Below are 23,978 nucleotides of genomic sequence, written 5' to 3' on the forward strand. Positions count from 1 at the left end.
GATGTGTGTGTGTGTGTGTGTGTGTGTGTGTAACTGAAGCACAATATTTCTAGGGTACAACCAGATGAAACAAAACCAACAAAATATTTGGAAAAGTATTGAGTTCCTTGGGGCAAATCACATGGAAAGACTATATTGCCAGGATAAACATTCTGATTTTGATGAAAGGCAATTAATTTGTATAGACTTTCCAAGAGTGAAATGTTTCCATAAATAGAAACAGAATTTTCTCATTTCGTGATAACAGAAATTACCACTATATATGCATCAATTTACTCAGGACCAGCACAGATAGATCTGGATAGATCCATCTGGCTGCTACGCACTTGAAGGCCCAAGACTGGAGCCCAGGAAAGAGGGATGGAGCATCAGTGGAAAGACTACACTCATGGGAGGAGCTGACAGCTCACAGGGAGAGCCTGCAGGAAGTAAAGAAAAGCAGGCCTCTGGCTGAGCCCTGAAAGATACTTTCTTTAAAAATATCTTCTGGGACGCCTGGGTGGCTCAATGGTTGAGACTTTGGCTCAGGGCCTGATCCCAGATTCTGGGATTGAGTCCTGCAACAGGCTCCCTGTGTAGAGCCTGCTTCTCCCTCTGCCTGTGTCTCTGCCTCTCTGTGTGTGTGTGTCTCTCATGAAAAAATAAATAAGATCTTTAAAAAAATCTCTTTTTATTTTGAATTTTTTTTGTATATTTTTTTATTGGAGTTCGATTTGCCAACATATAATATAACACCAAGTGCTCATACCAAATAATTTTAAACTTACATGGAAGTTGTAAAAATTGTACAGAGACATCCTGTGAATCCTTTACCAGGCATTTTATTACATGTATTGATTTGTCTAACCACCACCACAGTCAGGATATACAACAGCTTCATCACCCCCCAGAAAAGTTCAGCAGCACAATGCCCTGGAGACACATCCAATATTGTTGTGTGCATCAAGTTTGCTACTTATTCTTGCTGAGTAGTGCTCCATGATATGAATCTACATCTATCCCAGTTGGAACACTAACTTCTTGAAGCAGATTTCCTGCTGAGCAGGGAGCCCGATGTGAGATTCACTCTCGGGACCCTGAGATCATGATCTGAGCTGAACTCAGATGCTTAACTGACTGAGCCACCCAAGTGTCCCAAGGACATTAATTTCTAAGGTAGTGAAAGAAGAAAAGAAGCCCACATATGAAAGTGAGGAAAATGAGGAAAGCAGGAGAACCAGGGTCCAGAAGTAGAGGAGGGGAGGTGTGCTTCAAGCAGGACAATCACAATCAATAAGGTAGTGAGCAACTGCCACATGCTAGGAAGGTGTTAGGCTCTGAAAATAAGATGGGAAACAACATGGTCCCTGTTCTCATGAGTTTAACTGGAAAGATAAAACCAAACAAAAAGCTTTACTAATAAAACATAAATGGGAATAAGTATGGCCAAAAGGGAATGATGTTACAAGTATGTATACCAGAGGGACTCGACCTAATCTAGAGTTCATTCATTTCTTCTTCTCTTCTTTTATTTTTTCATTCATTGTGCAAGATTTATTGAGTACCTAGTGTGTGCTAGCTCTGTGCAAGATTATGGAGATCTATTAGTAAACAATACGGACAAGGTTCCTATCCTTATACTGCTTACATTCTATGCTGTGGAAGTGATGTTTCAGCTGGAAGATCTGAATGATAAGAAGTAATAAAGTGGGTGGAGGATAGCTATTCCACACTAAAGGACACATATGCAGAGGTCCTGTGGCACAGTGCAGTACAGTTCATTGGAGAAAGAGAAATTGCCCATGTGGCTATAATGTAGGAAGTGAGAAATAAATGGGTATGAGATAAAGTAGAAAAGGCCAGCCTCATGGACTTTTTTTCCCTAAGTTTAATTTAAAGCTATTAGGTGGTCTTAAAACAGGGAAGTAAACTGGACTTATTTATAGTTGAAAAGGATCACTGGGATAATTGCAGAGTAGACAGTAATGGAGTGGAGATATTCAGATAAGCCACGGTGGCTTTGGTTAGAAAAGTGGAGTGAAGATAAGGAGCCAAAGCCAAGACAATTTTGGAGACAGACCTGACAAGATTTAGTGACAGATTATCTAATCCAAACCAGGAGAGGATGGTAGAAGGCAGAAGATGAGGGAGGGAAAGCATTAAGAATAAGCCCCTAATCTCTGGCTTTTGCAGCCAGATAGATATTATTGAACAATGAAGAAAGAACAAATACCTAAGACAGGTGGTGGAAGACCAAGTGATCCATTTTTGGTATGTTAAGTTTGAAAAGTCTATGAGACATCAAAGTGGGGATGTCATAAGGCTGTTGGGTTATAGTTTGGTGCTCAGCAGATAACACCAAACTGGACAAATAGGAGAATTGGCAGTGAGGAGAGTTTTTAAATTGCCACAAGTTTGGGAGAGGTCAGCTAACACATGGAGAGAGCCACAAGAGGAAACAGTACTGAACCCCAAGACCTCTAACACTTAGAGATGAGGTTGAAATAGAACCAGTAAAGACAAGACAGATGTTTGATAACTAAGCATCTGCAAAACTGAAATTCAGAAAGCCCTCAAGGATGATAGCTTAATATGCCACATTTGAAATGCCAAAAGAAATTATTTTCCAGGAATTACAAATGTATTCTTGGAAGCTAATGAACTGTTTTGATTTCTGAGAACAAATTTAAATAAGTTTGAGAAATTCCATCAAACAATTTATGCCAGTGTATGTAATTACGCCAACACATATGGCACTTAGAAACCACTCACTCCTTCAATGGCATGTGAAAATGTTAGCACAGCAAGGGAGAATCGAATCTTAACTCCGAGCTTCCTGGCTCTGCCAGGTGAAGTCAAGCAGCTTTTACTCCTGTTTAGGATTTCATTGTTGATTTGTTGAACTAGGTTTTGCATGGTGTTAACAGATGCTTCAAGAAAATTCTGGGAACTTCTACAGCAAACCTTTCTGATTGCTTCACAGTCACCAAATTAGACAGCCAGGACATGAGGGGAGCAGGGATGGGTATGCAGGGGTCCAGGGGAGCCAGAAGCAGTTGGGCACAGTTTAATTCCTTGCAGAAACCCATTCAAGTTTAAATGCTGGGTGAGGCCTCTTCTGGGGGGGCAGGGGTAGAGAATGGAATCAGCCCGAGAGAAACATTTTCTGTATACTGGATTTACATCCTAAACATGTAGATTTTGCTGAAACATTTTGAAAATTTATTTCTACTCTTTATGGCAGAAGCTACACTGCAAATACCATTCTCAACAGTCTCTTCCTTGTGCTGTTTATAAGGTGTTGTAGATTGCTTTCACAATTTATAAAGACTGCTCAAATATCCCATTTTATGTTACCTTTCCATCATCAGTGAGGCATTTACTATTACTTTTGCTTAAATGACAAGAAAACAAAAGCTTAAAGGGTTGCTAAATGTGATTTGTCACATGGCTGACAGTTTTCCAAATACATATTCTAATATGTATATATGTTTTATTCCATAATCATGTATTAAGTGCTTGCTAAGGATCAGGCGTTGTGCTAGAATCTAGACATATAAACACTGATTAGGTAGGTAACTGAAATTAGATTTCTGCTCACAGTCCACGGATACTTACTAGTGAGGTTACCAGACAAAATCCTGTGCAATATGTGGGGTGGACTTATATTAAAACTTATTTCTATCAGAATCACATCTAATTGAGCATATTGTATTTTATGTGCAAAATCTAGCAACCTTATGAGTTGTTAGAAACATTTTATGAACCACCTAGCCAACGGATCCCTCCTTGTTATTTTTACATTATACAAAGTGATTCGAAAGGTCTTATTTTCCAGAAAAATTCTATCTGTCAACAAAATGCAAAACACAGATTGACATTTATTGACTATAGCATAACTAGACAACAAATTATAAGGCTCTAGCTGAGAAACATTTCATCTCTTTATTATATATTACTTTTTAGTTTACAAAGCATTTTGCATACATTATCTCATTGGATTTTATGTAGATCAAGTGATATTGGTCCCAATTTATAGATGAGAAAACCAAGGTTTAGAGAAGTCATGTGACTTGCTCTGAGTGAATAGTAAGTCATGGCACCCTGAAACCAGTCAATGAATCTTTAGTTCAAGTGCTTCTTTTTCAATAGGATTCTGGATGCTGATGACAGTAACTGCTAAAGTAGAATACTATAATTGATTCATCCTCCTTCAGTCTGGATGAGGCTACAAAGGCAGAGAATAATATAAAAGTTGTCAGATATGCCCTGATCCTAAAGTCAGGGCACATCACTTAAGCCCAACTATAGAAGAGACTACTCTGAAGAGAGTTGTTGATATGCTGTGCCGTGGCCCCCTCACACCCCTCACACTGAGGTGTGGAGGGGGTGTGCTTCTCCCTCACTTTGGGTGGAGGGGCAACTTGGCACATGTCCTCCAGCGTCTGGGGTTCATAAGCTCTGCAGCTTGAGTCTCCCCAGGAGAAGTTCAAAAGTGGAATTCAGCAGCTGGAGATGTCCCTGTGAGAAAACAGAGTATAAAGAGCAGCACAGGGAACTTTCTTTCAATCACTGGGCAAAATGATATGTCCATATGCTGGGAACCAGTGAAGGAGCTGGCCTGGTAGTCTTAAAAAGGATCCTGCCCAAGGTGACTCCCAAGAGAGGTGACACCGAAATAGGAGAGCTAGGTTCTTGTCTCACGGAATTGAAGAATGAATCTTGGGGACAAGGGAGAGTGAGTAAAGTGATAGAAGTTTATTAATCAAAGATACAGAAAAAGCTCTCAGGAGTTAGAGGGGTTCTGATAGGGTTGCCACTGAGGGCTTTTAGGGTTGGTCTTTTGTAGAAAGCTAACCAGGGAACTTAAATCTTTTTGACTTCTCTACTGGTGGCACATTTATTAAGGAGTAGTGATAACATCTTTAATGGTTTACTTCTTTTTAGGGTCTGGTTATTTTCTGTTGACCACAGGAGACTGCATAAATAAGAATTCTCCCTCTGACACCTAGGGCAGGGTGGTCTGGAGTGTTCTCTTATCTCTGGCTTCCTTACATTTCTGCATTTTGGGGATTTCTGTGAGCCTGATCACATAGCCCCCTATCTATCTCTTCCTACCTAGCTCTGTCTGTCCCTTACTCAACATGACCCCAACAGAATCAAGGTTGGGAACCCCAGGATCTGAGAGATGGGAACATCACAATCAGTCAGTTTGTATGGGAGAGGCAATTTCTTAGAACTCTTTGAATTGTTTAATGTACATTAACTCTTCTCTTTAAAATATTTTATTTATTTATACAGAAAGAGCATGTGCATGAGAAGGGGGAGGGGCAGAGGGAGAGTGAAAGAGAGAATCTCAAGCAGACTCCATGCCCAGTACAGAACCCCACCTCACTTTTTTTTTTAATCCAAAATCAAGCCTGTATTTATTTTCATTGATTGACACACGAACTGAATGTTTGAAACAACTAGAGTCTACAGGGGAAACACGGCTTGAGAATATAGAACGGAGCAGATGGCTGCAGAGGCTGAACCCATGAGGCTCCAAAGTATGGTGGACACAGATATGGACAGCAGGGAACAGTAAAGGACACCGATATTCATGTGGTTATGAAAGCAAAATCAAAATAAAAAGGAGATCATGTCAAGGCCTCCACAGGTGGAGGAGCACGCCAAGAACCTCACAACCCCGAGGTCATGATGTGAGCTGAAACCAAGAGTTGGACACTTGGTGAACTGAGCCACCCAATTAACTTTAATTTTCATCACAGTCCTATGAACTAAGTACTATTATTATCCCACTTGACAGAGAAGGAAACTCAAGCACATATGTAGGTGAATTAACCGGCCCAAGTTCATACAGGTGATGAAGCTGGAATATAAACTACGATAGGCTCATAAGCTCTACTGATTCTATTTGGGCCCTTCTTTTATTTAATCCTCAAACAACCTTATTGTTGTCCTGTGGTTATATTCAGCTGTGTCAACAGAATATGAGGGAAAGCTCTCAGAAACTAATGATGTCATAGAGAAAAAAAATTAACTTTTCCTTTTCTTGATTTTGTACACCACACGCTAAGGAAGGAGATGTGATAAATATGTTTACTTTAAATTGTGGAACACTCAGGCAATGATCCCCATTCACTACTCTCAAAGACTCTGGAGATCATTGGACAAATAACAGAAATGATGAAAGACAAAACAATGCAAAATGCACGGTAGAAATATTGAACCTCATGTGCAGTCTCTAGCTATAAGCTTCTGATATTCAGTCATAGATAGTAGATACGTGGTATGAAGTGAAGAGACAAGAAATATAAAAATTCTGACCTTAACTGGTAGAATAAAAATTTTAATTTATAAAAAAGCCTGCAGTCTTATGCATATTACATGGAAACACATGCAAATGTGTGAATATACAAAATGAGATCTCCCAGAGGAAGCTTCCAGCCAGGACTACTGTACTAAAAGCGGGCTCAATCTTCCAAGCTAATTGATGGAGGTGCTAAAAGTCACCTCTAAAAGGAATTATCACCATTAGACTCTACCATTTTACATATTCTAAATTACTGTTTTAATAGAATTTAATACGAACATTATTACAAACATTTCCTGAGGAGACTAGTGCATGAAACCAGCTGGTTTGGTGCTTTACAGTCAAATGGGACTAAAGCAAGAGCCAGCCTTTTCTGTTATGAGAAAGGCCACTGCAAAGAAAGGCTGGAGGGAACACACATTACTCTTGTCTGCCCATACCACTTTTTCATGATAAGCACCTCTAATATTCCTGTGAGGAACTACCCCCATTCCTCTCTAGGTCCATAGCGTTGAGGTGAAGCTGGACATCACATCCCATACTCCTTAGTCAAGGATGGACACATAACCCTGTGCTGGTCAGTCTATTTCATAACTTAGTGACACAAGACTCAAAAGTAGTGAGGCCAGCTCCAGGACTCTTGCCAGAACCTTATGGAAGGGCGCTCTTTAATTGTTAATATCACTTATATTGGTAAAATGTGAGCCTAGAGTTATTGGAGTCATCTTTGCCTCAAAAGAAAATGGAGACAGGGCCATTGCTTTGGCACTCATATCAGGCCTCACTTGAATTCAATACAACCCTTGGGCTTTTCAGTTTCAGAAGACAATAAATTGTTTTGTTTTGTTTTTATTATTGTTTTCTGAACTCAATTTGAGTTAGGGATCTTTCACTTGTAAATGAAGGAAGGAGTCAGGTCCATCTCCATGGCCCTAAAGCAAGAGAACTTAACAGTTGACCTAATGGGCCATTGCCAGCACTTAGAAAACAATTTGAAAAACAACTTCTTTAGCAGCATTTCAGCTTAAGTCAATTATACAGCATTTGACTTGATGGGAGATAATGAGAGATGCCCCGCAAATGACCATATTGCCTTTTCTTGCCTAAAATGTATCCTGCCTCATTAATGACAGAAACTATCCCACTTCTCATTTTTCTCTTGTGAAACCATTTTCTCATTCTCTTTTTCCTATGTGTACAAATTAAAAAGAAGATTCAATGAGAAACCTCCACTTCCCCACTCCCATGTTAATACAGTATCTTCTGCTTGAGATTGGCTTGGATCTATGAAGTTTCATTTCCTTACTATGCTCAGTTTACTATTCACCAAAACATAAGTCAAATAAGGACATATTTATTTGTTTCATCAGTGTTGGATAAAATTTTGAAATATGATCTCATATTGAGGATCTCATAATTCTACATTAAAATAATTCTAGGAACATTATTGCCTTCTTGGTGAGAGGTCTGGTAATTTATTAGGAGATGTGGCAGAGGACAAGATATTGATTCCAACTTATTGTATAAATGACAATGGTCTAAATCTACTAGTCTACTAGATCTACTCATCTCGAATCTACAAGTACATATGATTACTACTATTTCTACCAGTAAACCTCCTGCTTTAGAAAAACTTGGCCTCCCAGATGTTCTAGAATAATGAAGAAAAGACATAGGCTAATCTATCCAGAAGAATTTTAAGAGAGCCTTTTCCGCTCATGGTGCCCATCAACATTGTGAACGTGTATCATCTTAAATCCAGCTTGAAAAAGCAGACTTTTCCTCAAAGCTGAGAAAGTTCAGCCCTTTCTTCTATATTAAACATATTCTCTCTTCTCCATTCAATACAACCCTTTCCTTTGACTATAACAGCATACATCTCATAATAAATTATTGAGTCCCTAATCCAAAAATGTAGGCACAAGAAGGGAAGGAAAATTAAAGTTTTTCTCTAAGGGTCTCCTCTGGTTTCTTTATCTTCCGAGATGCACTATAAATGTCGATAGTGGATCCATGTGTTTCCAACATCTTGAATTCGTGGTGTTCCCAACACCTTGGCAACTCAAATTCCACAAATGCCACTGAATAAATAGAGGAAAAATAAATAATTCATCCCTAATCACAAAGAGTATCAAGCACAAAAGAAATACAAAGGATTCCCAGATCTTAAAAAGGTGGGGTAAAGGGTAGAAAGCTTCAAGACAAAAGAGAACACATGAACACAAAGGGCTTGGAACAACTGCTGACTTTAGCATATTCTGCCTCTAAAATTGCAACTCAGGGTGCCCTCTTGTTTTATATGGATACTAGTCCCTCACATACAACAATTTCCAGTAGAATCTGCATTTGACATGGGCCAAGTATTATTTCAGAGTGTTAAAATGATATTTGATCTGCTCCTTATTCAAGGAAGCATTATCCCTATTTTATGGATAAAAAATTGAAGTTACATAAAATGATCAAGGTTATAAGGCAAGTAGAATCACACAGACCCCTGATACATTATTTTGGATAAGATATTTCCCATAAATTTATTCACATAGATGATCTCTGTCAAAATATTACCTAGAAAAGATAAATATTTTTGTGTTTGGTCTATAAAAAGAACCACTTGAGACTCAAAAGGAATCAGATAAAGGTTTACAAATGATATTAACATAAAAATAGATCTCATAGATTTGACTAAGGCCACACAGTTTATATACTGTGGAATTTATGAAATAAGAGAAAATAGAAGTTTACATGAGCCATGAATTAATTGGTTAATGGAGCTTTCCAGTCTTTTTAAAAATTAATTTTTTTTGCTCAAGGCATTATTATCATAAAAATGAAAATCAATGCAGTGTTATAAAGAAACAGATGTCTTATGAACAAATCCTAACTAGGCTTAGAGAGAAAGCAGAGGTAATTAGTTATACAATCTAAGCTTTTTCTGTTCAATGTCAGAAGCACCTGTTGCATCTTAATTATTTACTCAGAGGAAAGATGATCATGAACATGCTAAGTTTAAAAATAGAGATAGTTTTAAAAATCAGGTGGTGATAAACAATATTGTCTCTCAGTTTCAGTGAATATTTTATCAAAGTCAACAGAAATGGCCCTGGAATAAGATGCTAGGGACCTGAACCTGAACCAGGGACCTGAGCCAGGTGAGCCTAATCTCCCTGGGCTTCAGTTTCCTCATCTTTTGGATAAGTGTACTGTACTGGATGGCCACAGACAGCAAAAATAAGAATAACCGAAAACATCCTCCAAAATAACATAGGAGGAAATGTAGACACATTTTCTAGCTGAAGATCTGTAATTAGCTAGTTGTAGTGTGACCTATTTCAAGAAAATTCAATACTTAAGCCTCAAAACTCACAAAATGAATGAACTAGGAATTATGAAAAAATACATAGCCCACTGTTTTTTATTTTTTTAAAGATTTATTTATTTATTTTAGAGGGAGAGAGTAGGGGGAAGGGGCAAAGGGAGAGGGAGACAAGGAGATTCCCTGCCAGCAGGGAGTCTGGCATGTGGGCTTGATCCCAGGACCCTGAAACTATAATATGAGCCAAAATTAAGAGTTGGAGGCTTAACCCACTGAGCCACCCAGGTCCCCTGTCCACTGTTCCTTTAAATGTCAACATTCTGTGGTACAATAAAAAAAACAAAAGATTTGATTTATAAAAAAGAAAAGATCACCTACAAAATTTTAATACTATAGCTATCACATAGAGCAAGATACTACATATTAATATATAACAATTTATGAACTCTGGATTTTTTTTATGAAGGACATGGACATCTTTATGAAGACAGGCAATTATCATCTGTCTAGATTAACTGAGGAACACCGCAGTCTTAAAGGTGGTGGGAATAAGTAATGCATAGGTTTATGAGCCCTGTTTTACTAAAAGTCATTGTCTGGAAATTATTATAGATTATTTTGTTTGAACATGACAGTGAGGATTACATAATCAATTCTATAAACACAAATAATCACTGTGTTAACACAAGTACAGTCTCTATTGCTGGAATGTCTGCATATCTAGGATGCTTGACCTCAGAGTGTCATTAGAGTTTAATTGCCTTATTTCATTTTATTAGTTTACTCACACTTGACCACTAGTAAGTGAAATAGCAATGCAGTCACCTTCCACAGTGAAATGAGGAGGTGATTTCTAACCTTATCTAGATGAACTCCTAATTAACCTTGGTTGCATATCTTTCCATGCTCAATGACCACTATTGCTGATAAAGGTATCTGCATTAGTGACTGGGTGCCAAGGAAAAAGACATCTCCTCCTTTGAAGATGATTTCTTATAAACAACCAATTAACTCTTGCTTAGCTGATAATTTCATTTTTCCAGAAGATTACAGGTGTTTGGAATATTAAAGATCATCCTAGTAATGATGATTACCATATTTCATAAGATGTAGATTTTTCAAGCCTAACACCCTTGAAATCTGATTTATCTTAGAGCTAATGACATCTTACAATCACTGTTAGCCAGTGGCAGCTGTGGTGTAGTTGACCTTGTCTTTGAATGTGTGAACTTCATTTTAATTCCTAGTGGCATTACAGAATAACCCCAACCTCTTTATGTTTCAATCAATAAACCATTTAAGGACTATCAGAGGAGGAAAAGGAAAAACCTCCCAATGGTATGTTCGTCAAACTTTTTTAAAAATGTCAACATCATATCTTGCACTTATGGGTGTCAACAACTTGGAAGAAAATGTTGGAGGCAGTAATGGAGTGAAGACATGATATATCCCCATCAGCCTTAATGGCACAGCATGGAAAATATGGACTTCAAAGACAGCAGAGATGTCTGATTTGGACAATTGAAGCATTTAACTTTTCATATTTTCAAAAGAAAGACAGATTCTAATGTTTTGTGTCTAAATTAGCCCAAAAGAACCCTTAGTGAATGTAAATAAAAATTCAAAACAATAAGAAAACCATGTGTTATGTTTTCATTGCCATTATTTTCCAAGAACTATATCAAATATTAGAGTATCTTAAAATTTTAAATTCCATGATAGACAGTGGATTTCAGCATGGCTGCCACATGCGCTGAATGAGTGGTGGCTCATCTGAGAGGGACTTTGAGACCACATCTGGGCTCAGTAAAGAGGAGGGTGACCAGAGATGTCGCAATGGCAGCTGGTGCCCCTGCCATTTTTCTTCCAGTTCAGCCCCTCCTCAAACCAGTAGTTCTCCTCCTTTTCTTAATTTTTTAACTTAGAAATATAAATATGGATGATTTATGCACCTTTCTTTACTATTTTTAAAGATTTTATTTATTCATGAGAGACACAGAGAGAGAAAGAGAGAGAGAGAGAGAGAGAGAGAGGCAGAGACACAGGCCGAGGGAGAAGCAGGCTCCCTGCGGGGAGCCCAATGTGGGACTTGATCCTGGGTCTCCAGGATCACACCCTGGGCTGAAGGCAGGTGCTAAACCACTGAGCCACTCAAGAATCCCTGCACCTTCCTTTAAAAGGCAGGGGTAAATTGAGCTTTCAAAAAGTGTGTACGAGCTGTTTTTTAAGCTGAAAAATAAAATCAAGCTTTATTCAAGCTTTTCAGCAGTGCCCTGCATTATCTGACCTCTGCATCTCATCTCCCTCACACTGTCAGATAAAATACAGATAGGATATGCTTCTACTAAAAATAATATACTGGTTAGCTGAAATTCAAACTTAATTTAGGTGTCCCATTATTCTATTTGTGAAGCCTGGCAGCTCTGCCCATCACTCACTGCCCTCGTCTCTCCACCTCCATCACCCTACCCTGCCTGTCTCTGCCCCAATCCCCAGGCTCCTCAGGTTTCCACACATGCTGCCCCTTCGAGGTCTGCCTAGCTTCTCCTCATCCTTCTGCTCCCAGCTGAAGGGTCACTCCTCAGAGACTACTTGCTGATTCCTTAATCAAAATTAGTTCCTCTGTTGAAATTTCTCGTCAACACCTTTTCTTTTTCTTCATAGCGCTTATCACAATTTGTAATTACTCACTTATCTCTGTGGTAATATGATTAGTGTCTGTATTAGTTCCCTCTTGCTACAATAACAAATTACCAAACCTCAGTGGCTTAAAAAACACAAATTTATTATCGTGAAGTTCTGATGGTTAAAAGTCTACAACAGGCTGGTAGGGCTGCTTTCCTTCTGGAGGCTCTAGGGAAGAATCATGTCCTTGCCTTTCCTAGCTTCTAGAAGATGCTTGCGTTCTCTGGCTCATGGCCCCATATCACTCCCGCTTCCATCTTCACGTTTCCTCCTCTGTCTCTGACCCTCCTGCTTCTCTCTTATAAGGAACATTGTGGTTAGATTGTGCCCACCCAGATAAATCTAAGATACTCTTTCTGCTTCAAGATCTTTAATTTAGGTATATCTGCAATTCAGGGATTAGAATGTGGCCATCTTTGAGGGGTCATTATCCTGCCTCCCATAGCATCTCACAGACTATGAAAATGGACCATGTCTACTTCTTCCCACTGTATCTCTGGGGGCTGGCAGGCATATAATGGGCACTAGATAAATGGTGGTGAAATAAATGAATATATCTTTTACGTTTCCCTACTTTGAAGCAAATGGCAGAATCCTTACACAGTTGACCAAATAGAACTGACTAATCTGAATACTTAATTTAGAGGTATGCTATTTCAAAAGGGAGGCATATAGGTAAGATCCTGCTTGTATTGTGGCAGCTTCAGATGTCTACCCATTTTATTTTATTTTATTTTTTATTTTTTTTACCCATCACAGGATTTAAACTCATGATCCTGAAATCAAGACCTGAGCTGAGATCAAGAGTCAGATGCTTAACTGACTGAGCCACCCAGGCACCCTCACACCCAATGATTCTATACCCACCTTTATCTCTCTTTCCCTCCCAGAAGCACTGGATGCATTTGACTTTTCTTTCTGTCTTTAAACACGTATCCCTCAGCTTCCAGAACCCAATAGTCTCCTAGATTTACTCCTTCTTCTCCAACAGTTCCTTCTTAGTTTGCTTTCCTGGTATGACTTCTCCACCTGACCATTCATGTTGGAGCACCTGAGGCCTTGGTGCAGGCTGTCTTCTCGTCTCTGACCATGTTCAGTCCCTTAGGTGATCTCATCCAGGCCTGTGATTCTAACTTACCTACCTGTGGATGGCTCTAAAATCACATATCCTGCTCCCTATTGGTACTCTTACCTGAATGTCTAATATTATCCCAACTTAGAATGTCCCAGAACAGAACAAGAGTGTTCCCTGTTCCTATTGCTCCCAAATACAATTCTCCCTTCAGAGTCCACATCACAACAAAGAGCATCACCATCCAACCACTTAACGTTCTTCTCCCAACATCTAATTCATTAGCAGACTCTGTTGATTCTGCCCAAAATGTACCTCATATACATCCACTTCCCTCCAATTCTGTGCCCATCATCCTAACCCATCCATCCAGCATCTCTAGCCTCATCCTAGTAATCTACCAACAATCTCTCTACTTCCAGCCCTTACTTCCTCCTATACTATGCTCTCCACACAGTGGCCAGAGTTTGGTCTTTTAAAAATGTCAGTCAGGGGATCCCTGGGTGGCGCAGCGGTTTGGCGCCTGCCTTTGGCCCAGGGCACGATCCTGGAGACTGGGGATCGAATCCCACATCAGGCTCCCGGTGCATGGAGCCTGCTTCTCCCTCTGCCTGTGTCTCTGCCTCTCTCTCTCTCTCTCTCTCTCTCTCTCTCTCTGTGACTATCATAAATAAATAAAAAATTTAAAAAAAAATAAAAAATAAATAAATAAATAAATAAAAATGTCAGTCAGACCATGCCACTCCTTGCTTAAATGCTTCTAACTGCTTCCCTGCACTTAAATGCAGACTTGGTTTTTTGGCTTTCAGAGCCCTCCAAGACCAGATCCCTGCCCACCCTCCAGCCCCATCTCATGGCACTCCTCTCACTCATCAGTCTCTATAAAGTTGTCAAACTCGCCACACTATTTATGTGTCAGTGCCTTAGCCTATGCTATTCCCTGTACTTGGAACTCTTCCCCAGCTCCTCACATAGCTGGGAACTCCCCCTCTTTCAGGTCTCAAACCAAACATCACCTCCTTAGAAGTAATTCCCTAAAGCCTGTATCTAAAGTAGCTACCCTCTCCATCACATGTCATTCATTACCTTGTCAATTTCCTTCAGGCATATATCACAATCCAGAATCATCTTCTTCATTTATGTAGTTACTTGTCTCTCCCATGAGGGTAGAAGCTCTTTTCAGTCTTCTTCACAACTAGATCAGGACCTAACATGAAGTACTTGCTCAAAAAATGTCAGTGGACTGGCTTAATAAATGAATAAATAGTTTTTGAAGACTAAATAATCCAGAGCTTGCCAAATATATCAATATCAGACTGTTGCGCTTTTGCAATTGCTTACTGGAGAGTCTCCAGTGGGGCATTCTGAAAAATGCATCATCCTGGGGGTGGTGGGGTTACTAAACTGCCTGCAGCCTCAGGAAGCCCAGCTAGTGTGCCCCAGCCAGCACTGGTATCGGGGGGTACCCCCTTTCTCTGCAGTACTGTGACAGATGAGAGATAATAGCAACTACAGGTATTAAAAGTGCTGTCTCCAAAGGAGTACCTCTGAGTACCAGCCACATCATGCAGGCATCAGAGGGACCAGGATGGTCCTTGGAGCATGAGGAGAGCAGAGTTTCTCCTCATAGAGAGAGGAACTTAGTACAGGCACGGGCTGTGGCCAGAACAGCCATTCAAGCTCCATGGTGGTGGCTTGGGAAAATGTCTCTGTATGTGAGCATGAGCTGAAAGCCCTATTTACCTACAGTTCTGGCGTTCTAAGATTCCAGGCCCAAGGGGGCTAGAGGGACCAGAGAAAGGTTCATCCTCCTCCTGTGTCAAGAAAAAGTGCTGTCAAGTGGGGCCCTTGCTAGGCAGAGGAGGAGGCAAGAACTGCACAGCAACAATAACCAGAGAGCAGGTTTCTTCTCCTGGAGAAAATAAGAAACCAGGTCAACACACTAGACTGCGTAAGCATCCTAGGTTCCTAGAGGACTCTCAGGAAGGAAGCTCCAAATGGAAAGAATGACATTCAGGCCACAAGCAGGATGGGGTCTCTGAGTCTCCAAAGCAAATATCAAATGGGATGTGACCTAAGTTCATTTCCCAAGTGGGAATGGTAGAATTTTCCAGAAGCTTTTGTGAGCTTCATTATGAATTCCACAGAGCTCATATTTTAATGACTGCCAATAAGCCAGAGACAAGAAATAATGATAAGAAACCATGGACAGGCATTGGGGTGCTCTGTGCTTCTTTTTACTTCAGAAATCTTTCACCCGGGTACCTTGCTTTTAATAACCAAAAACCATCCATGACATGTCCTCATTCCTTCCCAGAAGGAATCCAAAAATCAATGTGTCTGAAGCACATTTCTTCCCTCATTTGGATCAGTGGTTCTCAATAGGAATTATTTTCCCAGTCAGGACATTTCATCAACTTTCGAGATGTTTTTGGTTGTCACAACTTGGGGAACAGGGAGCTGCTATTCACATCTCGTGTATAGAGGCCCGGATGTTGCTAAACATCTTACAATGTGCAGGACAGTAGCCCTCCACAACAAAGAGTTATTCTGTACAAAATTACAACTTTTTTTTCATTTTTTAAAAAGATTTTATTTATTTATTCATGAGAATCAGAGAGAGAGAGAGAGAGAGAGAGGCAGAGAGAGAAGCAGACTCCATGCAGGGAACCCGATGTGGGACTCGATCCCAGGTCTCCAGGATCATGCCCTGGGCTGAACGTGGCGCTAAACCACTGAGCCACCTGGGCTGCCCTTTTTTCATTTTTTTAATAAATTTATTTTTTATTGGTGTTCAATTTGCCGACATATAGAATAACACCCAGTGCTCATCCCATCAAGTGCCCCCCTCAGTGCCCGTCACCCAGTCACCCCCACCCCCTGCCCACCTCCCTTTCTACCACCCCTAGTTCGTTTCCCAGAGTTAGGAGTCTCTCATGTTCTGAAAATGATAACTTTTTTAGTGCTGGGTGTGAGAGTCCTGCTTTACACTAAAATCTCTTCTCTGCTGTGGTTCTGTAATTATAAGAGGGGAAATGATTTGTGATATTGAACCAAAGCTGACAGTTCATCTTGCAAATAGTTTTAATACAGAGAAGTTAACCAAGCACTAATTTCCTTTTTTATTTAGTGCTGATGCCACCCCATGGAAGAGTCTGCCCGACTGTTTGCTCCAAGCATTTTCCCCTCCATTGAGTATCTGCTTTAGATTGCAGGCAACCCCTGCAGACGGTTAGAAGCATTTTCCCTCAATATATTAAAAAACCTCAAGTACATATTCCTTTGGAAGTTCAATATCACAAAAGTCACAAGGCCATTTACAAGGATTACTTTCAAAGGCCTTTTATGGTTACTATTAAATAAATTATGTGTTCAGTGTACTGGAGCTTTAGAGAAGAGATAAAAGCTGAATCTCTGCCCTGAAGAGCTTGTGATGCCCTGCCAGGCCCAATAAAATAAGGCATGAAAGAGGATTTCAGTGTGATGAGAAGAGTCCGGTCTCACTGGGGGAAAAATTCACAAGGGAAACTATTTCAAAGAGAGGACCCAGTGAAACCACGGCTATTCCCTCTGCTAAAGAACCGAGCTAATCGAAGGCAGTTGGGGCTTCAGCATTACTCACTTACGCCTGAGGTTAATGTGGAAAGACACTAATGGGCAGGAGAGGAGGCTCCCAGGGACCATCCCTCAAACTCTTGACTCAGTGTCCAAACTTATAGTGATAGTAGTTCAGCTCTGGACCTTTGTTGTTGTTGTTGTTATTTTTTTTTTTTTTTTGCTTTTGTTTGTTTGTTTTTGTTGTTGTTGTTTTTGAGAGAGAGAAAGAGAGAGAGAACACATGCATGCTAGTGGGGGGAGGAGGGGCAGAGGGAGAGGGAGAGAAAGAATCTTAAGTAGGCTCCACACCCAGTATGGAGGCTGACACGGGACTCAATCTCACAACCCTGAGATTATGACCTGAGCCAAAATCAAGAGTTGGATGCTTAACTGACTGAACTATCCAGGTGGCCCATCAGCTCTGGGCCTTTGATTCACTTTCCAGCCCCACAAATTTAGATACCAGAGAAAATTCTGGAAACACAAATGTATTTCACTTCCTGTCTGCTTCCTAATCAAGACCGTAATTATATTCTGAAAATGTGACTCTGGAATAATATATGCCAGGGAGCTGGTGGTTCTTGCTGCCATGTGCAGGAGAGAGGCCCCTGAAGGAATAGCCACTTTATCAGGGTTGGAGGCACCCTTTGTTGGAGTATTAGTTTGCTAGAGCTGCTGTGACAAAGTATCACAAACCAAGAGGCTTAAACAACAGAGACTTATTGTCTTACACTTTTGGAGGCCAGAAGTCTGAAATCAGGATGTCAACTGAATTGGTTCCTCTTGAGGGCAGTGAGGAAGAATCTGTTTCATACTTTTCCCCTAGCTTCTGGTGGTTTGCTGGCAATCTTTGACGTTCTTTGGCTTGTGCCAAAATGCCACCCTATCTCTGCCTTCATCTGCACATAGCAGTCTCCATGTGTGAGTCTGTACCCCTTTTTATAAGGACATCAGTCATAACGGATTAGGGGTCCACCCTACTCCCATATGGACTCATCTTAACTAATTATATCTGCACTTGCAAATATGGTCAAATTCTGAGGAACTGGAGATTAGGATTTCAACATAAGAACACTTGGGGTGGTGGCGGGATCCCTGGGTGGCTCAGTGGTTTAGTGCTGCCTTTGGCCCAGGGTGTGATCCAGGAGTCCGGGGATCGAGTCTCATATCGGGCTCCCTGCATGGAGCCTGCTTCTCCCTCTGCCTGTGTCTCTGTCTCTCTCTCTTTCTGTGTCTCTCATGAATAAATAAATACAATCTTTTAAAAAAAAAAGAACACTTGGAGGATATAATTCAACCTATAACAGAAGCTGTAAAGGGAAGACTTCTGAGCTCACGGCATTCCAGCTTATTTTAAGGTCTGTTGATGATGCCACAATGCCTCCCAACCAGGGGATGTCTGAAGCTGTTGTCACAGCTCTTGATTCTATACTCTGTGGTGGCCCCTACTGCTAAATCAATGGCAACTATGATTCTTCAGAGCTTAGCTGGAGCCATTTGGGACATGTCTCTCTCCACTGGCTAGAGTCACCTTGTTAATTCAGCATGTTCCTTAGTGTGTATCAGAAGGGAAGAGTTGACACTGAACCACCACCCTTCTCTGTTCTTCCTTTAAAAAAATGACAAATTATTAACAATGTCTTTATAGAACTGCATGTTATTCAATAATAGTTGAATGCCTGCTCTGTTTGGGGAGGAGGGGGCCACTGTGCCAAGAGCTGTGGAGGAACAGAAGATAGATGTCTGTTTTGATGAAGCATACTGTGGGCCAGACTGCTGAAAAATAAAGCAGTAACAACACATCAGCCTATTTTTGTATCCAAATGACCTAAGAACCTAAATTAGGACTTCTGAGCCCAGGATTATTGTGAAACCCCCAGTGGTAAGGAGGGATGGGTATTTAGGGCTGCAGAAGAGTGTGTGTGACATCACTCTAGGGGTTTCAATTCACAGATGGTACCTATGAAATAGCTTGTACCATGCACAGCCATGCACTGTGGCTCTAGGTTTATCATCTTCTCTTTACTTTCTCAGCCTTGTGGTACCACCTCATCCAAAGCCATTACTATGATTGAATGCTATAGACATTGCTATAGACTGAATATTGCCCCTAAATTCATGTGCCGAAACCTAATCCCCAATGTGATGGTATTTGAAGATGGGGCCTTTGGTAAGTGACTAGGTCATGAGGGTGGAGCCCTCATGAATGAGATTAGTGCCCTTATGAAAAAAGATCCCAGATTGCTCCTTTGCCCCTTCCACCCTGTGAGGACACAGGAAGAATGCAGCTATCTATAGACTTGGATGAGGGCTCTCACCAGACACCAAATCTGCTAGTGCATTCATCTTGGGCTCCCCCACCTTCCGACCTATGAGAAATAAATTCCTGGTTATGAGCACCCAGGTCTATGGTGTTTTGTAATGGCAGCTTGAATGGAGAAAAATAGCTGTATTCTTGCCAGTGCCCACATCACAGGCTTTCAATGACCCTTTTTGTCCTTCCTGTCAACACCTATAAACTGACACTCTTACACCAACTCTCACCTCGTGTTTGACTGTCACACACAATCAGTTATCACACCTCATTTATCACCAATAGTAAGCTTCCAATGTTTAGAAACAATCATTTTATAGATTAGTATTGTTATCCCTTAGTGTGATTCCTCTCACTTATTTATGTCCTAATGCAGGTGATCACCTAATCCCATAATCTCTGAGGAAGAAAGGAAGAGGGCATGCTCCATACTGCTGCCAGGGTTATTTTTCTAAGACTCAGGGTTGATCCTGTCACTCTCCCATTCAGGAGTCTTTAAGAGTTTACCTTGTATCCAGAATGAATGCTACATGTCTTAGCAGAGGTGATCCCACAATTTGCTCCATCTCTTCCCTCCCTGCATTCCCAGCCTCATCTTCAGTACTATTCCTTCACATCCTACATTCTAGCCAAATTGGACTACTGGTTTCATTTCAACATTTTATTTTACTTGCTACTGCAGTGCCTTCATTTTTGCTGATCTGCTTGATATTCCTTGCTCCAGAGATACATGCCAAATACTACCCAATTCTCCCAATAAGAATCTATCTTTCCCCCATTCTGTGCTCCTATGACATTGTTAGTATAAATGATTTAGCACAATTATCACATTCCATTGTGACTTCATTTATAATTGTGCATCTTGTCTTGGGTATTAGATGCTATGCTCTATAAGGAATATACACACCTGTTTCCTCAAAGCACCAAGCACAGAGTTATACAGATGGCAGGTGCTTAGTCAAGATTCAATTTCCACTAGACATCAAAGCTGCTAATGAATTAGAAAGCACTCATTTAAGCATCATCTGTGTCTTTGACTTAAATGCCGTTTTTTTGGTGTTTTTTTTTTTTTCTTTCCTCAATTTCTTCTCTGCTCAAGTCTTTTCCTTAGGAATTAGCTTTCAAGTGAATATCTTCTCCTTTATCTTTCTCCTTTTGGATGCTGGAGGAGGATGGGGCAAAAGATTCCTACCATGGCTTCTTTGTCCTTTCCTGTGATTTGATCATGTTAGGATATTGTCTCTGTTAGGATGCACTGAGTGCAACTTTCCACCACTGATCCTTCTGATACATCAGTTTAGGCTTTAAATAAGAACTGAGGAGCTCTGGTGCTATAGGTCTATTTGTCCTTTCATGAACTTTCTATATTAACAACACATTGCCATTGGTGATTTGGGGGTGGCTTTTTTTTTTATGTGATATTTTACCCTACCACCTCGGGTTAATGGCTGCTAGAAAGGCTATCACAATATCGTGCATATATTATTTCCCCCAAACTACAGGATTTTGCTGGTCCTTGCTTTTCTCTGCTATGCCACAAATAGCATTACATGTGAGATTCTGTGCAGCTGCAGAAAGTTCCCATGACCAGTGGAGGCTGGATAGTTCTCCACACTGGCTGCAGCCCCTCAGAAATCAGGCCCTGACTTTGATTTAGTTAGCATAATAATACTGGTGGATAATTCATTATTCTGGGGAATTTGAGTTTTTTAAGCATCCTAAAATAATTCAGTAAAGAAACCTAAGGTAAGAACAGTACCAGAAAAGAAAGGTTTCAGGTGTGTTTGCCACTAATTTTACTATATACAGCACATAAGTATGAATTCGGGTAAATTACCACGTCACTGAGAAAGCTACTTAACCTCTGTGGGTCTCAATTACTATATTTATCCACAGAGCTTTTTTGAGAACCAAACAAGAATACATATAAAGCATGTCAGTAGTGTGCCTGACACATGGTTAAGTGCTCAAGGACATGTAGCTATTATGATTATGAAAAATCAGGCAAGTTCCTTTTCTCCTTGGTGACTCTATTCTTCTCTCTTCAAAACACAGATCATAGTTATCTTTTAGTGTCATCTGATAAGAATGTTTTATAACTTAATACCCATTAAATGCACTGAGAGTCTCGGATGAAAGCCTCTCTATAAAGGGAGAAATTTATACTATTTTTCAGAGAAGCAGTTAGCTATGATTTAATATGAAATATTTGTTCTTCTAATACTTTATTAATAAAACTGATGCCAAATATGTAAGCTTTCTAAATGTTCCAATTCATTACTTTAAGTGCCTCTTTATCAAATGGAAACATCTGTGTTGGAACAACTTTGATTCAGTGCTTGTTACAGTGACAGTGGTATTTGTTAGGGCTACAATAAATTTTTTTGCATGTTTGCATATATTTGAGATGCTCAACAATTAATTAGAGAGGGAAGAAGTTCCTTCAGTAAAAACAAAATAGCAGATCAAAAAAGAGGAGCCTTTATTCTTCAGGTTCCAAGAGACTTTCTGACATTTTTGTTCTTTTTATTTCTTTTTTAGTTTAAGGGCAGATCACTGATTGTTAATTTGAATGCCAATTCCTAAACTGAGATCCAGTTTAAAGCCAGATACGGCTCTGGTTGCCAAGGTTGTTTGGAGAAATGCTAAGGGTCATGGATAGGCAAGGACTCATACATATGGATGTTACCTGCCCTGCCACCCCAGCCCCAAATGCAAAGCAGACAAGCAAACAAACCCCAGAAGAGTGCCTAGCACATAACAAACGCTCAATATATATTTCTAGTAAATAAGTAAGCTAATTTCTACACCTCTAGGTCTGTGCTCACTAGCAAGAAAGCAATCCCATGGTGTGTGAGGTGAGCGATCTCCCTGGCACAGAAGGAAACATTCTCATCTTCAGAGCTTCATCAGGCACCATTCCCATGTATTCCTCATGATTCCTGGGTCATGCTGGCAAGCTCTAGAGTTTTCCTGATCTATTTTATTACATTATTTTACCAGCCCAAAGTAGAGGAGAAAGACATCTGACCCAACATTACTGACTTTTTTGTTCTACTCCCAGTTTTCATGGATCTTTTAACATGATATTGGCAATGCAATGATTTTAAGTCAGTAAATAACTATAGCAATAGGAAATCAGTAAAAATGATCAAATTCTCTTGATAATAGAGATCAGCTTCCTAAAGGACTTGAATTAGGATGTCAAACCAGTAGCTACTGTGTGAAGGAAAATGAGGGCTATGGATCCAGAGGTGAGTGTGCTCTATATGCAAGATAATAAGGGCCCTAACCTCTAGAGCAGTGGATCTCCCACCTTGGTGAGTGTCAGAATGCCCAGGAAGCCTTGTTAAAACAATTTGCTTGGCCATGTTCTCAAAGTTCCCGACTTAGTAGGTCTGGAATAGAGTCTGTTAATCTGCATTTTAACAAATTCCCAGGTAATATTGGCCACACTTTGAGAACTACTCCCCTGAGGTTTTAGGTTGAGGGTTGCAAACTCCGCTGGTGTTCAGTAGCCAGACAGGAACATAAAGAACTAGGTGTAGCATCTGGGAGTGGCGAGGCCCGTGGTGCACTGCAAAGTGTATTCATGATTTAACGGCCACTCAAACCGACAGCATTACTGTAATCACAGTGTAGGAAGGCAGGCGTTTGGGACCCTGGCTCAGCCATTTGCTTGCCACTGTTCACTCTAACACCTCGAAATTTATTCTTTAAAAAAGCATAGAAGCTCATACCATAATCAGAGTTCTATCTATAACTTGGGTTGAAACTCTTCTCTCCCTAGTCCTTTTTCAGAGAAGTTATAGATCATTCATAGTCATGGCACCATACTAAGCAATGCCCACTGGAAATCAGCTGACATGCCACCTGGGAAATGTTGTGATTAGAGCATCTTCTAAGAGTCAGCAAGGTGTGCTGTGTGTTCTGCATCTTCCCCTCCAGACTCGCTCTCCCTCCTTCCCTACCTTGCTGCGCTCCCAGAGGCTACCCACTGGGGACTGGCAGAGCTGGGCTTCCTTGCCTTCTAGCTCCTGGTTGGGATGGCCAGTGTGAAGGAGACTGGAGGCAGGAAGAGGGAGAGGTCACCCTCCCACCCTGAGCCATGATTGTCAGTGGTTCTGCTCTAAGACCACAACTCCCATTAGGTGGCCCTCTCTTAGAGTTACAGCTACTTTTTCTGGGCAGCCTCTCCTTTCTCTGGCTGCTTCCTGTCTAAGGATGCAAACAGCTCCCAGCTTCCCCAGTCCTTGGTCTCCCTCAGCCCTGACCCAACCTTTGTAACTAGGTCCTTCATTGTATTCCATTCCCTCTCCCCTTCTGAGTGTCTTGTGTTCCCCACCTGGACCCTGTCTGATTCACAGTTCTACTGGATCAGATGTGGAATATTCCTCATTAGTATCAAAATTACATGAGACAATTTAGCAGCGACAAACCAAACAGCAGAACAGTGATTGTTTGCCCTTCGGTAAAATCAAGTATTAAATGCTGCCCAATTATGGAATTAACCTTTTTTTTCAAGTACCAATCAGCATTCTACTTCTGGAGCCCAGGTTCAGGTTGTTCAGGGGAAGACCAGATAAGCACAAAATCAGCTTTACACAGAGGGATCTTGCTGCCAAAGCTTCTGGATTTTTATTGTTATCCTGGCCCTCTAGGCTCAGAGGCCTCTGAAAGCAGTGGTGGGAGACCCTGAGAA

General features: G+C 40.6%; 1 protein-coding gene and 1 long non-coding RNA gene across 2 annotated transcripts in view; one reads left to right on the top strand and one right to left on the bottom strand.

Moving 5' to 3' along the window:
- Positions 1-680, top strand: part of LOC140640016 (uncharacterized) — a 28,057-nt gene extending 27,377 nt beyond the window's left edge. The window contains exon 3 of the long non-coding RNA XR_012036672.1: positions 281-680. This is a non-coding gene — a long non-coding RNA (uncharacterized lncRNA). The remainder of the gene's footprint in view (positions 1-280) is intronic.
- The window catches only part of SLC35F4 (solute carrier family 35 member F4), a 226,612-nt gene that overhangs the window by 56,267 nt on the left and 146,367 nt on the right, over positions 1-23,978 (bottom strand). The window lies entirely within an intron of this gene.

This window comes from Canis lupus, chromosome 9 (genome assembly GCF_048164855.1).
Source record: "Canis lupus baileyi chromosome 9, mCanLup2.hap1, whole genome shotgun sequence".
NCBI classification, from domain to species: Eukaryota; Metazoa; Chordata; class Mammalia; order Carnivora; family Canidae; genus Canis; species Canis lupus.